Source organism: Mauremys reevesii, linkage group 1 (assembly GCF_016161935.1).
Source record: "Mauremys reevesii isolate NIE-2019 linkage group 1, ASM1616193v1, whole genome shotgun sequence".
In the NCBI taxonomy this organism is placed as follows: Eukaryota; Metazoa; Chordata; order Testudines; family Geoemydidae; genus Mauremys; species Mauremys reevesii.
In genome coordinates, this window is record NC_052623.1 from 110,716,075 (window position 1) to 110,731,185 (window position 15,111).

Sequence of the window (15,111 nt, forward strand, 5' to 3'; positions counted from 1 at the left end):
TCTGTCTCTCAAGTTCTGGAACAGTATAACCCCTGCTGGTCTAGCTCAATAGCTTTGTTAACTACTAATATGTAAACTGAGGTAAACCCACATTCTTTGACGAAGATAGATCTATTTATCACCTTTACCTAGGCTAGGCCATCTGGTCTTCAACATGTTGTAGCAACATCATACAGCGGGAAATCATAATTTCACATATAGCATTAACAAAGGCATTTTACAATGATATTAATAACCAGCATGTCAAGTATCAGGGGATAGCCGTGTTAGTGTACAAAAACAAAACAATGAGGAGTCACTTTATACACTTTTTTTTATTTTATAAACTTTTTTTTGTAAAAATCCCCACTGCTGATGATGCATGGAGTGAAAATTATAGATATAGGCATAGATATACTGGCACATGAAAAGAAGGGAGTGGAGAACCAGTGATGATAAGGTCAATTCAGTCAGGGTAGATGTAGTCCACTCCCAATAATTGAGGAGGAGGTGTCAATATCAAGAGAGGGAAAATTGCTTTTGTAGTGAGCCAGCCACTCCCAGTCCCTAATCAAGCCCAAATTAATGGTGTGAAGTTTGCAAATGAATTGTAGCTCTGCAGTTTCTCTTTGAAATCTGTTTTTGAAGTTTTTTTGTTGAAGGATGGCTACTTTTAAATCTGTTATGGAATGTCCAGGGAGATTGAAGTGTTCTCCTACTGGCTTTTGAATGTTACCGTTCCTGATGTCTGATTTGTGTCCATTTATTCTTTTACATAGAGACTGTCTGGTTTGATCAATGTACATGGCAGAGGGGCATTGCTGGCACATGATGGCATATATCACATTAGTAGATGTGCAGGTGAATGAGCCCCTGATAGTGTGGCTGATGTGGTTGGGTCCTATGATGGTGTCACTAGAGTAGATATGGGGACAGAGTAGGTTACGGGGTTTGTTACAGGGATTGGTTCCTGGGTTAGTGTTTCTGTGGTGTGGTGTATAGTTGCTGGTGAGTATTTGCTTCAGATTGGGGGGCTGTCTGTAAGCAAGGACTGGCATGCCTCCCAAGGTCTGTGAGAGTGAGGGATCGTTTTCCAGGATAGGTTGTAGATCATTGATGATGTGCTGGAGAGGTTTTAGCTGGGGCCAGTGGTGTTCTGTTATTTTCCTTGTTGGGCCTGTCTTGTAGTAGGTGACTTCTGGGTACCCGTCTCACTGTGTCAATGTTTCCTCTCTTCCCCAGGTGGGTATTGTAATTTTAAGTATGCTTGATAAAGATCTTGTACTTTATCAAAGTACTTTATCAAGTACTTTATCAAAGTATGCTTGATAAAGACCAATTGTCTCTGTCTGAGGGATTGGAGCAAATGCAGTTACATCTTAGGGCTTGGCTGTAGACCAGGGGTAGGCAACCTATGGCACGCGTGCCGAAGGCGGCATGCGAGCTGATTTTCCATGGCACTCATTGCCCGGGTCCTGGCCACCGGTCCGGGGGAGCTCTGCATTTTAATTTAATTTTAAATGAAGCTTCTTAAACATTTTAAAAACCTTATTTGCTTTACATACAACAATAGTTTAGTTATATATTATAGACTTATAGAAAGAGACCTTCTAAAACCATTAAAATGTGTTACTGGCATGCGAAACCTTAAATTCGAGTGAATAAATGAAGACTCAGCACACCACTTCTGAAAGATTGCCGACCCCTGCTGTAGACAATGGATCGTGTGATGTGTCCTGGATGGAAGCTGGAGGCATGTAGGTAAGAATAGCGGTCAGTAGGTTTCCAGTATAGTGTGGTGTTTATGTGACCATCACTTATTTGCACTGTAGTGTCCAGCATGTGATTAGCTTTCATATGCTGTCTCACAAGACATATTGTGTACAATATTGTTTCAGTAGGGTGTGAATATAGGGGTGTCTAGGGTTACAATATGAGCCAGCTGCACTAAAATTATCAGTGGAGCTGCAGGGTGGGCTGGCTACCTGCCTAGGGTCCTGAGTGGGATTATACTCTGGATGGCTATCCCATCCCACTGCTGCTTTGGCTGCCCAGCTATCTTTAGCATGCTAGCTTAACCAAAGCTAAGCTAGAAAAACACTTCCAGATCAAATAGAGACATATCCTTAAATTATTGTGCATGGGAATATTTTGACTAAGTACACCAGGGCAAAGCTCTAATTTACAGAAAGTGTCCTGGGATCTTTGATGGCCATGTCAGTTTTGAAGGTCGCATCTGAAAGACTTCCCCCAAACACACACACATAAATCTCCATGCAACTTAACTTATCTGTTACAATTGTTTTGACTTTGATCCATAAATAATAATTATTATTTGTGACTGTTGGTTCTCAACCAATTCTGATGAATGTGGGGTCCAAATGGCATTTCTGCTTAGGTCTGAAGCCTGGTAATGGCAAGAATTTGCCTGCTTCAGTTTGCCAGTTCACTTTCCTGCTCAGCTCCACTACCTACATTCATAGAGAATTTGATCCCATAAAATTTGCATTCTAGCTATGTCCACACCCCTGGACTCTGCCATTTCTCACTCTGCCTGCACTGGAGTGGGCAATCAGCCAGACTCATTCAGAATTATAGGCTGTTCTTTTTCCACAAACAAACCTGCAGAAGTAAACATAATATCCTTGGCTCATGATGATGGTGAGTCACTTCTGGTTGATGGGTGGTAGTTGAAAGTTTTTGATTATAGTAAGGAAATGTTTTCTTGGAAAAAGAAACATAACAACCCTACTTAGCATTTTGAAAGCTTTGTACAAACATTAACTAATCCTCACAACATTCCTCTGAGGTAGGTAAACATATTTATCCCTATTTTAATGATGGGAAAACAGAGACATGGAGAAGGCCACTGTAGTGGGAAAGTCTAGTGACCAGCTGGCCTAGTGGTCAGCTTGTGGCCTTACAGATTCTGCTGGCCTAGTCATCCCAGAGGGAGCCCCAGCTGTGGCCTCAAATCACCCCCTTGGGCTCCAATTGTCCCAGATCTCATCACTACAAAGGAGGGGGAGGCAGGCAATGTAGGGGGATCCAGGGCCACCCATTCCACTGGGTCCCAAACCAGGGCCCAAGAGGTCTCTCAAAGTGTTCAGTCTGATCACTGAACTACCCCAAGTTACGTTACCCCACTACCTACTAGTCTGGAGCTCTTCAATTTGCTGTTTGGTCTTGAGCTTAGCAGACTCCCCTCAGTCTCTCAGTGTCCAGTTCAGTTAGACCATCTCTCTCAGGGCTTTCAGCTCCCAAAATTGGGTGGGGAACCCAAGTCCCTGTTGCTATCATAGTCTTCACAAAGTTGTTGCTACTCCGTGAGCAGCTCTCAGCTTCAGCCTTGCTTCCTGGTACCACATACAGTTCATTCCCTTTTCTCCTGGGCTACCAGTGTCCTTTTAAACTGTTCCTCCACTGTGAACATGCCCTGCACCTGTTGAGGAGCCGGGCCTCTAGGATGACCAGATGTCCCGATTTTATAGGGACAATCCCGATATTTGGGGCTTTGTCTTATATAGGAGCCTATTCCCCACCCCCACCCCCACCCCCATCCTGATATTTCACACTTGCTGTCTGCTCACCCTATGGGTCTCCCTAGCCCAGTATTGCTCTACTCGCCTTCTTGGTTCCATGAGAGGCCTGTAGATCCTGTCACATCCACACTGTGGGTCTCTGAGGGAGCCAGGATTAGAAGCTAGAAGTGCCCATCCAAGCATGTATTGTACAAGATTATGCTGTTTCTCAATACCGTTTGTAACTATTCATTAAAAAAGAAATAGGAAGGGAAACCAATAGGAACATAATAGACTAGCAGTGACCAGAATGCCACCACCTTCAAGTTAGGGGTGTTTTGATTTAGACCACTCCCTGGTATTTTTGCTCCTGTTCAGCTTCTGTCACAAGGGACTGTCAGGATTTGAGGAGAAAGAAATACAGGAAAACATTGTTCTTAAGTACTTTCTTCTCCTTTCTTCATGAGCTCTGATATGTCCCTATTCTTTATTTCCATTTCCTGCTTCCAATGCACCCTCTGTCACCTACTGACCTCCCTCCTCTCCAAAAAACCCCTTCCTCTCTCACCCACTCTCTCCTCTCTCCCCTCCACATGAAAGACCCTTTTAACCACTCCCATCTGCTCCCATTTTCTTCCCTCAAGACCCTGATGTTCTTACACAGGTCTGGGTAGTGCAGTATGGACATGCCAGCATGGTTGTGAAGCCCGAGTGTCCATACAGGGGTGTGGATACTCAAAGCATGAGCTTGGAAATCCAAGTCAACAAGACAGGTCCTACAGACCTACGCTTAGCATGTGTATTCGCTTTGTGTTTCTAGAAACAGGACCAGGTTATTTGCAGGGGGAAAGCTTGGAAAGTGTAAAATAGCCCCTATTACTTTATGCTATTAGCTTTTAACCAAATGTGGAGTATGGTTTTGTTTTTGCCAATGGAAAGGCAATTGAGAATTTGCCAAAAGCAGAACTTGGCCATCCTGGCCCACCTCTAATTAAAACTGGCAATGTCTTTCTCTGCAGCATGATTTTTCATGTGTCAGTCTTTCCCTTAGTACTAGGAAAGATTATTTTGTTCTTACAATTTCTCTATGCAAGGTTGTTTTACACATTTAACTCCATAGAAAAGTGGTAAATTCCCTTGAATTTACTGTTACCTGCACACTGAGCCTGGCAAATTGTACTGGAGAGAAAGCACATTAAAATATAAGGAAAAGGTTAAAAGCTACATTAACATTACACAAAGATTCATTGACTTCTTTTTTTCATTTTGCAAGAAACTTCAGAAAGGAAACCTGCTATTTTTTCTATTTTGGGAATATATATAGGACATTTGTGGAAAACACCTTATCTTCAAAGAGATACTCTTGACATAGACTTTGAATAAGTAATTTCTTCTACAACCCTCTCTTCACAAATCATAAAGCAAATCATCTTTCAGTCGAGTCTTTTCAGCTTTCTCACTTAATCATGAAACTGAAACCTTTCCCTGCACAGATATTATCCTAGCAATGAGTAACCATTCACTAATCTCTGGGCACATCAAGGAAATTTAGCTGCCATGTCTGTGTTTCCAATGTGTGGCCTGAATTTTCAACAACCACTTTTCGAAATGGGTGATTGCTAAAGAGATGTGGATGTAGTCTGATATGCCTAGGTCATTGGTTTGACTCCAGCCCTAGTCACTAGTGACAATTATTAGCAGCTGATGACTATTTGGTGGCTTTCATTAAATCAACTGATAGCCTCAGTTTAGTTCCTAGTGAGCAGCTAAGTGTCCTCATTACACAAACCATTAGTAAAATTGACACATTGGAATAGTCAGTAAAGTTTGCAAAGGACTGATTGGACATGGAGTCTCTCCTCAAATGTCCTCGCATCAATGTAGATGGTCAACCCTGTTCAGGACCGATGCACAGTATTGGAGAGAAGTTGGCAGTATCAAGAAAGAAACTTACACTGTTGTGGCTTCTGCTGTGTCAGTTCTGTTCTCCAGGAATCCCTGGCCAGCAGTTTTCACTGTCCCTAATTTAATTTACTAAAACTAAAATGATTAAGAACAATCAAAAATCTGAATTGCACTGCATTTCATACCATTTCCAGAAAGGATAACAGTTCCCAAGAACTCTAATTTTCTTCTGCTTTTTCATGGTTTTTATCTCACTAATAACCTACTCTGCTAAATGGTTCTTTGGCTTTGATTAACAAGTAAACAAGCAACTGTTTCACTGTCCAATGCAATGGGAGGGTAACTGATGGTGCCCCAGGAAAATGTTAATGAAAGTCCACTGCAGTCTGGAATCCACCTGTGAATTAGACAAGAGCTTATCTCAGTTTGGAAATCCCTAAACTTTAAGGAAATTTTCATCTGATTCTAAATTAACCATGAAGGGGAAAGAGCTGGGCACCACTGAAAACCTCCGCTCAATATGTTGGTCAAAAAAGCAGGAAGCTCTTAGAATGCACAAGGAATAGGATAGGAGGTTATACTGAAACTATTATAAAACCACTGTGTACATCAATGTATACTCTACCCTGAGATTCAGTCATTCGGTGGCAAAATGAAATAGCAGAAACAGAAGGTGTTCAGAGACAGAAGATGACAATGATTAGAGATATGGATAGCCCCTGCGACTACTGCCGTATTTAGTGATCTGAAGAAGATCCACCGACACTCCAGTGTTCTGTTGGAAAGGGCCAGACAGGACAAAGAACAAAAGTGAGGGAGAGGGGAAAGGTAAAATGTGCCAGGGAAAGAAGCGAAGTGAACACGAGATCAAGGAGATGACCAGGCTGTGAGAGAACGGAAGGACACTAGGAGTGAAAGGGATTGTTTTATCTGAGTTTGGAATTCAGAGCCATTTTTATACAAAACATTTTGAAAGGCAAATTTTAAATGTGGGGGCTATAAACCACTCTAGTTAAACCACTCAAGTTTTTGCTCTCATTGTCTATGACTTCATTACAATAATGAACCAGTACTATACGGGAGGCTGTCATTTATTCTCCCTATGAAGAGTACTTTGCAGATAAAGTTCCCTTTGCATACTAAGCGCTATTACATTGCACTGTATCAGTAATAACTACTTACCTTTTACACAGGGATTAACATATTCACAATGCTGGGCAAACATTAGCTACTAAAGGTTAACAGCACCTGTGTAAGGTATTAGCACCTCCATTTTACAGATGGGGACACTGAGGCAGAGAGGTGAAGTAATTTGCCCAAGGTTCCAGTGTCAGAGATGGGGGTAGAAATAAGGAGTTCCTAAGTTCTCCAGCTCATGCCGCTGCTCTGTTTTACAGATCTGTTTACTAAAAATACGGAACATTTTTGTTTATGACAGTTCAGGATTAATAATTTACCAAGGACATTAGGCCCTTTGTACCTGTCATACAGTAGCAAGTGTTTTGAAGTGTTTGAACTTTTCACAAACAACTTACAAAGTTTAAATTGGCCCACAGTACAGCAGGGCTTATTGGAATCAAACATGACTTCCAGCTGATAAATACACACACAAGCTGACAGTACATGCAGAGGGGCATTAAAGAGAGAGATCAATCTTCATTTTAAACTGTTTCCTGTTCCATGTAGTAATGGTAACTGCAAGCTAGTTACTTTGTGATCTGTACTGTGTGAGATTTAGCTATGCCTGTCTTGTGGATAAAGAGGATTATGAGCTTATAAATGCAGCATCCTTCTGCTTTCTTTTGTCTTTTAACTGAAATATATGCAAATACACATAATAATTATATTTATTTTTACTCTGCTGTGATAAAAGTACACTTTTATGTTGTACATCAAATATATTAACAGTACCTGACTGCTTAATTACCAGGAGTTTCCTCTGTCTATATAAAATAGCTTGGGTCAGAAGAATACAGTTTTTGTTTCCTGTGTCTTTTTCAAGCATTTGCCTTAATGAGGTCTGAAATTATTCCAGTATGGAAGATGGCTTCTGTATTAAACACTTTTTCAAACACCAACACATTCCAGTCATACAGTTCTGAAATCCTGTACACTGAAGAGTTCCAAGTAATATTATTTTGGTGACACTCTACAAACTGATTCTAAAATTTTCCTAAGAAAAGAACATTTTCATCATTATATGTTGGCTCACACAAAATGTTTTAGCAGCATAATTTGTTCAGATGCTTAACCTATTTATTTAAGAAATCTTCTGATTTCTTTTCAGCTGAAGTTTGCTTTCTCACCTGACCCCAGATGTTTCAGATCCATCTGTTCAGTGTCATTCAGGTGCCTTTAAAAATCAGTAGTGCTTAGTAGACCTTGCTGAATGTTTTAGGTCATGCTCCTTGACCTCTAAAAACCAAAGAACAGATGCTGACAGACATCTTACATTATACTGAATATGAGCATTTGCGGCAGTAATCTACCTCTCTAAGAATTAGAGTGGCAAAGTCATATATTGACCTCCTGTATTTTGCTAGCAAGCAAATTGGTAACAATTTCTGTAACAGATTCTGGTATTTTAAAATACCACACCTCCAAAAATTTATCAGGTGACAGACTTCCGGTTTATTTATTTGAACACCAAATAAATATCTAATATGGCTAGGACCCTAGTGTTACGATGACAGTATCTTATTGATGATAAACATTTGCATCATTGTTTATGGATGGTAGAAACATGCTATTCTGGTACATTTTCTAAAATAATGATCCCCAGTCATTATAGTATTAGATTGTGTATTCTGGCCCCAGTACAGCAAAGCACTTAAGCACATGCTTAACTTAAAGAATATGACCAGTTGATGCAGTGTTGCCAACTCTTATGATTTTTAGTCAAATCTCTCAATGTTTGATTTTCTTCTTAAAGCCCCACTTCCTGGAGTCAGATGATTACATGAGAATCTCAGCTTTCATTTCAAATGAGAAGCAAGTTTCTAGCCCTCTGGTTGTGAAGAAAAGCTTGAATACGTGACCAGAGTGTAACCTAAAGACCCCCAAGCCAGAAGGCAAACAAAAGAGCCCCATATTGCTTCTTTGGCTTAAAAATCAAAGGATTTTTAAGTTCTCATTGTTTTGAGGGTCTGACTGCTGAATTTTGAATTTTTAGGGGTAGCAATGCAGCAAGGGGACTACTCCCATGCTTAAAGTTAAGCATGTGCTTCAGTATTTTGCTGGATCTGGGCATGCATGTGCATCGCCGAATGAGAGATGTTGCACTGCTGAGGAGGAGCCCTAGGGCACTCTGGTGGCACTTGGGGAAGGAATTTGTTATAGGTCTTTTCAGAAGGCAGTTTAATTCTCCTGCACAAACAACCAGCTCCACAGGCCAGCACATTGGGAGGGGATCCTTGCTCTTCGCAATTTCCATATGGGGAGATCATCTGGTACATGGGTCTTGCCTTTTTCCCAGCACCCAGAGCTAAAATCCAGATAGCCCTAATGCAAATGTACAAGTGAGGGGAGGTGGGGGGAATCTTTACTCTTTGCTGCTCTTCCGCACATCCGCATTAGGGCTAGTCACAATATCGCTCTATTATTTGCTCTCAATTATTTATAAAAAAGCATGAAACCCATTTTACAGATAAAGATACACATGAGTCATATGCATGATTGAAATCCTGGAAATTCACAGCAGTACTGATCCTTCGGGTTTTTCCATTGGTACTCACTGTTCCATCTCAGAACTTTAATATGAGCTTGTGTCTGCACGTCACATTCATCTGTGCATGCTATAACCAATAACGGAGTGCTGGGAGTTAGAGCAGCCCAACTTCCATTACAGGTAGAGCTCCCACAGTAAACCAGCTGGCATAGCTCAGATCAGAGGCCCAGATCCTGCAGCCAGAGCCACACAGGTAACCTCTGCCCACATGCAAATCTCCAGGGGATTCCACATAAATACATCTGTGGGGATCTGATTGCAAAATCAGGGTCCTAGCCCAATAAATAGAGCTGGCTGAATACTGAATATGTGATTTGGTTAGCATTGCTATAATTGATGGGAAAATTGGTTCAACAAATAATTGTTTATGGTAATTGAGCAACTCTATAGCTGGTCGAAAGCTATTATCTGAATACATTGTTTGATAAATAACAGCAGTATATGTCAAATCATTTCTTAGATTAATATTTCTGCAGTAGTTGATGGTATCTGCCAGTAAACTGGTGCAGTTGCTTGATTAGTGGTGTATTTCTTTCAAACTATTCGTAAACATTACAAGAATACACTGGTACATAATATTTTGCCTTTGTTTTCAATAACAAATCTGAGGGCTTGTCTACACTGGGATACTCAGGAAAGTTAATCTGAATTAATTTTTCAAATGGGTTAGTTAAACTGCATTAAACCTCTATGTGGACACTCTTATTCAGAATTAAAGTGGCCTTAATGCAATTTAGTTAAATTCACATTCATAAATTTGAGGCTTTCACCTCAAGCAGTTTGGGATAAAGTTTATTTCAGGCTTTCCCAAGTGAAGTCAGTTTTTACTTGAGAAACTTGAATTTTTTCAAATTATAGCACAGTCTCAATTACATACCTCATAAAACCACTTCCATTTTTTTCATGAATTGTTCACTTTTTGGGGGGAGGGGTATCTAGCAATGAAAACAGAGGTACTACAAGTCAGGATTTACATGAATCATGTGAGTGTGGAGGTCCTCATTTCCATGAGCAGAAAAGAAATATAAACCTAGAAAGAACAGACAAAAATGCAGGTCTCTTCATTGTGCAGATGCGATACTACACCCAGGGTTTTTCACCTAAATTGTTAATTTAACTTAGCTTATTCGAATGAGTAAAAGTATTTCAGAGCCTGATTTCTGAGGGAAGATTTCAATGGGCTTGGGATCTGGCACTAGAAACATTTATAAGGTTTGACAAAATGAAACAAGTTAGGATTTAAATAACATGCCATTTATTGAAGAACTGGTCTCTGATTACAGAGAAAGCTGGGTGTGAAGCCTACAACACTTACATAAAACAAAATCTACTCAAGCCCTTTGGATTTATATTTTAGCTATCAGCCAGCAGATTCCCAGACTCTTCTATAGCAGTAGATCTAAGTGCAGAAAAGGCTAGAAACAAATGCCATTAGTGTTTGCTATTGAAATTGAAGTGTATTTAAATGAATGCAGTGAACTGGATGCTGAATTCCTGGGGAGAAAAAAGAGAGAGCTGAGGAATTCTCCTTGAGGCCACAAAAAGAAATTAGTTCATCTACATAATTCGAGGCCACCTGCAAATGAAAACGATTCCTCACATTAAGCTGTCACTCCCCAGGAAAACAAGCCATGCTAACTATAGTACATGGCTTCAGATAAATATCATCCTAAAGAGATGAAGCATTATTGAAGAATGTGTAATATCATGCTGCAGGTTTTTGCCTGCTGCCAGATGTCTGCTGCATACTGTACTTGCAAAATATGAGTCTCCATTTTCATGAACCCACTCATAAAGGTTTTGCCTGGCTGATTTTTCAAGTTAATGATAGTCAAGGCACTTGGAGAAAAGATTTATGTCAGTGATACAGAGGTTCAGCAAATTGTCGATGAGTTTTGCAATACAATTAATCTTTTTTTCACCATTACAATTTGTAGGTGTGGGCATGTACTCAGAAGAGTTGTTATAATGTAGAGATCACAGAGATGTAAGTGCTATATGAATCAATTAGATATAAAAAATACAAAGTTAACTTACTGTTCTGCAGATTTGTACATCTTTCTCTGCATCAAATGCCCCACCAAGCACTGTGGAGGCTACTGCTCTGTATCATGTTCAACTGTCATCAGTTTCACAGCATTTTAAAAAGAGCTGCAGCAACTGGAATGATATCTCAATTATAGCTGCTGCTTTCCAAATTGCTTCACCTAGAGTTATGTACATTTATTTTTTCCAGAGGACACTCTTACGAGAGAAGAAGAGACCGGGAACAGAAGGCAAGGCTATTCCAAGAAAGAGGAGAAGCCTGGACACACCCCAGAGCAGTGTTACTCCCTGAGGACTAGTCTACACTTACCAGCCGGGTTGACGCGGTGAGTTCGACTTCTCGGAGTTCAAACTATCGCGTCTAATCTGGACGCGATAGTTCGAACTCCGGAAGCACCGCGGTCGACTCCGGTACTCCACCACTGCAAACGGCGGTGGCGGAGTCGACCTTGGAGCCGCGGACTTTGATTCCGCGGCGTCTGGACGGGTGAGTAGTTCGAACTAGGGTACTTCAAATTCAGCTACGCTATTCACGTAGCTGAACTTGCGTACCCTAGTTCGACCCCCGCCCTTAGTGTAGACCTGCCCTGAGATTTCTCTGACACAATTTAGGAAGGTAGCAAGCTGGTCCCTGGTATCAAAAAGGTTGAGAAACACTGCCCAAGAAGACTATGACCCAAACCCAAATAATGCTCCAGAGAGGAGAAGAAACTGAGACGTGGGAAGGGCATAACGTATGTTATTGTTTTGTCTAGATCTGTGTACTGTGCTTTCTAAAGTAAAGAGTGATTGGTTTGGGAACCTTTTGCAAAGCTTTTGTATTATGTATTTCAACTATCGCATGTTCCTGGAGAGCAGAACTGTAAACCAGAGTGTCCATTGGATTAGAGCTCTGGAAAACAATGTCCTTAAGATACTAGGGAGTCTGGGGGAGCTCAGCTCAGGCATCAGGGGCCTAACGTGGTTTGACAACAAGGTACCACTTCTGAGAAGGGGTAACAGACACAGAGTCTGTGCCCAGGAAATGCCAAGGAAAGTGATACTTCTGGAGCCTAACCAGACTTAGGGGAGCTGAAAATCATGAACATGGGTCCAGTGTATAGGTCCAAACACAGCAACCTGGTGAGTGTCCAGAAGGGAGAGCTCAGCTGGCCTGTGACAGGAAGAGCTCTTTATGCTGCGGGGCCAGTGTTACGTGTGGAAGCTGTATAGTTTGAGAGCTAGCGGACTCAGCTGGCATTCCTGAGCTCCTTGGTAACACTCCGAACAAGGTCCCTCCAGAAATCTGACCAACTTTTTCCTGCTCCATTCATCATATTACAGGCTAGGACCTTGCTCCATGAGTAGTGCCATTGATTCAGTGAGATCTTTCACAGAGCAAAGTGCTGTTCAGCATGAACTAAGGCACATAAAGGTTGCTGTATTGTCACGCCTCTATATCTGGCCCTTCCGTGTTCCTTCATTCTATTTCCTTTCCCCAAACTATCAGATAACACCAGGAAATCATCTGAGAGCCTGCTTGAAAAGCCTATGTGTGTGCTAGACAGAGGTGAAAGTAAGCTGGTCCAGTACGGTACGGTGTACTGGCAAGAGCTGGTACCCCATGCCAGACTGGACCGGCTTCCCGGGCGGTGATTTAAAGATCCCAGGGCTCCAGTCACTGTGGGGAGCCCAGGGTCCTTTAAATCACCACTAGAGCTCCGGCAGCTGGGCTCTGGTGGGGATTTAAAGGGCCAGAGGCTCCGGCTGCTGTGGGGAGCCCCAGGCCCTTTAAAGCACCGCCGCCAGAGCTCCGGCAGCAGGGCTTGGGCAGCACTTTAAAGGGCCCAGGGCTCCCTACAGCAGCCAGAGCCTCTGGCCCTTTAAATCCCCACTGGAGCCCAGCAGCTGGGCTTGGGTGGGGATTTAAAAGGCCCGGGGCTCATGCTGCTCTGGGGAGCCCCAGGCACTTTAAATCACCGCCAGAGCTCCAGCAGTGTGGCTCGGGTGGTGCTTTAAAGGGCCCAGAGCTCTGCAGCAGCTGGAGCCCCGGGCCCTTTATTTTGGCCCTGAGCCCCAGGACTCCCAGTCTCCTCTGCAGCTTGTAGCTCTGGAGTGATTTAAAGGCCCTGGGGCTCCTAGCCACAGCCGGAGCCCCAGGGCCTTTAAACACCTCTTCCAGTTGAGGTCACGCCCCCACTCAGGACTCCGGCTTACCAGTAAGTCCTTTCAGTTACTTTCACCCCTAGTGCTAGACATGATACTGAGGAAGTGGGGAATGATCCTTCAGTGCCACCAGTCTGGTGCTGTGGCTCTGCTTATGATCTGAGCTCCTCTCTCTACTCTGCCTGTCCTTTATCTGTCACTGAGCAGATCAGAGGAGGATGAAAGGTTTTGGAACAGGACAGGCCTGGCAGCACTATTAAAAACTGCCCCTAAAAGCTGCTAAATAACCATTTCAACATGAGTCCCAGGAACTATGCCTGCATGCTCCCCATCATTTCTCCTGCCTCCAGCAGCCTTGGATGCATGACCGCCTTTCTAAAGCTCTCTAAAATACACCCAATAGCTATGTAATCTGTAATAAGATGCATCCACTTTGCAATATCTTGCTTAACAGACAGCAGCGTTTCTCAAACTGGGGTCCACAAGGGTACTCCAGGGGGTCCATGGGCCCCACTCATCAACTCCTCCCCCTCCCTCCCAGCGCCTCCTGCACGCCACAGAACAGCTGGGGGTAGGAAGAGGTGGGGTGGAGTTGGGGCTTTGGGGAAGGGGTGGAGTGGGGGCGGGGCCTGGGGCTGAGCAGGGGGTTTGGGGGAAAATTTTAAATCAAAATGGGGGTGTTCGGGTTACTGAAGTTTGAGAACCGCTGACATACAGTAAAGCAGAGAGCAAGGGTAACTGCCCATAAAATCACAGCCAAACAGTATTCCACGAGCCAAGTGAACAGAAATTGCAGCTATAGATATCTTATGACTGGCATGTGCTTTTTATATTTGATTGTTAGTGATTTCATTTCTAACAGTAGAATTGATTTTGCAGATTTAATTTGTTGTTAGCTCAGTCTAATATTATTGATTTGAACATTGAGCCTGATATCTACCAATGTGGTTATTGTTTCCCAATAATGATTTGTTTTGATATATATATATTGATTTGCAGGGCTAATTGTAACAAGGGTGTAACAGACATGACTGGAACAAACTGGTTCTTATTTCTTGGCCCCAGTGATATGACATGGGGTTGCAAAATCCCAAAATTATATCTCTATATCATCGTAATGGTAAATACCTACTGACACCTCTAGCTCCTGTTAAATTTACCTTCTCTTCTGCTGTTTTTTTCTGAAAATCAAATGCAAATTAAACAAAACAATAATAAAAAACAGTCATCACCATCTAATACAGCCAATTAATAAAACACAAATGGACCACGGCAGGCAAGCTGAACCCCCTGACAAGGTGGGAGGAGTATTCTGTCTTTTATTGGATATGTCAGTAACTACATCTCTGAACCCCCAGGGCTTTCTGATCCATTCACATAGCCACTTCTCATTCTTGGAACAGTTCCATCTGCAGTGGCCTGGTTCACCACTGAGGTGGATCTGCCACCTGGAGTCTATTTGTTGCTCCAGTTTCTCTTCATTGTCAGTGACTGGGTGGACATGTATCGCTTACACCAGCATGTTGGGTATCCCTAGGAAATAGCCAGCCAGCGTCCTCCATGGTTTTATATAGTTGTCTTCTATTCCTGCTATAGGATTGATCCGCACAATTTATATCCTTAGTGCTCCTGGAATAGTCATTATGTTAGCAAGTTGCCAACCACTCTCTGTTTGAAACCTAACATTCTTTCCGGCCCTAGTATTTCTTCTGTTCCAGTTTCCTGACATAAAGTTCTTTTGTAACTACTTTTCAGTCGCCTTTGGCTCAGGAGACTTGAGACATTTGC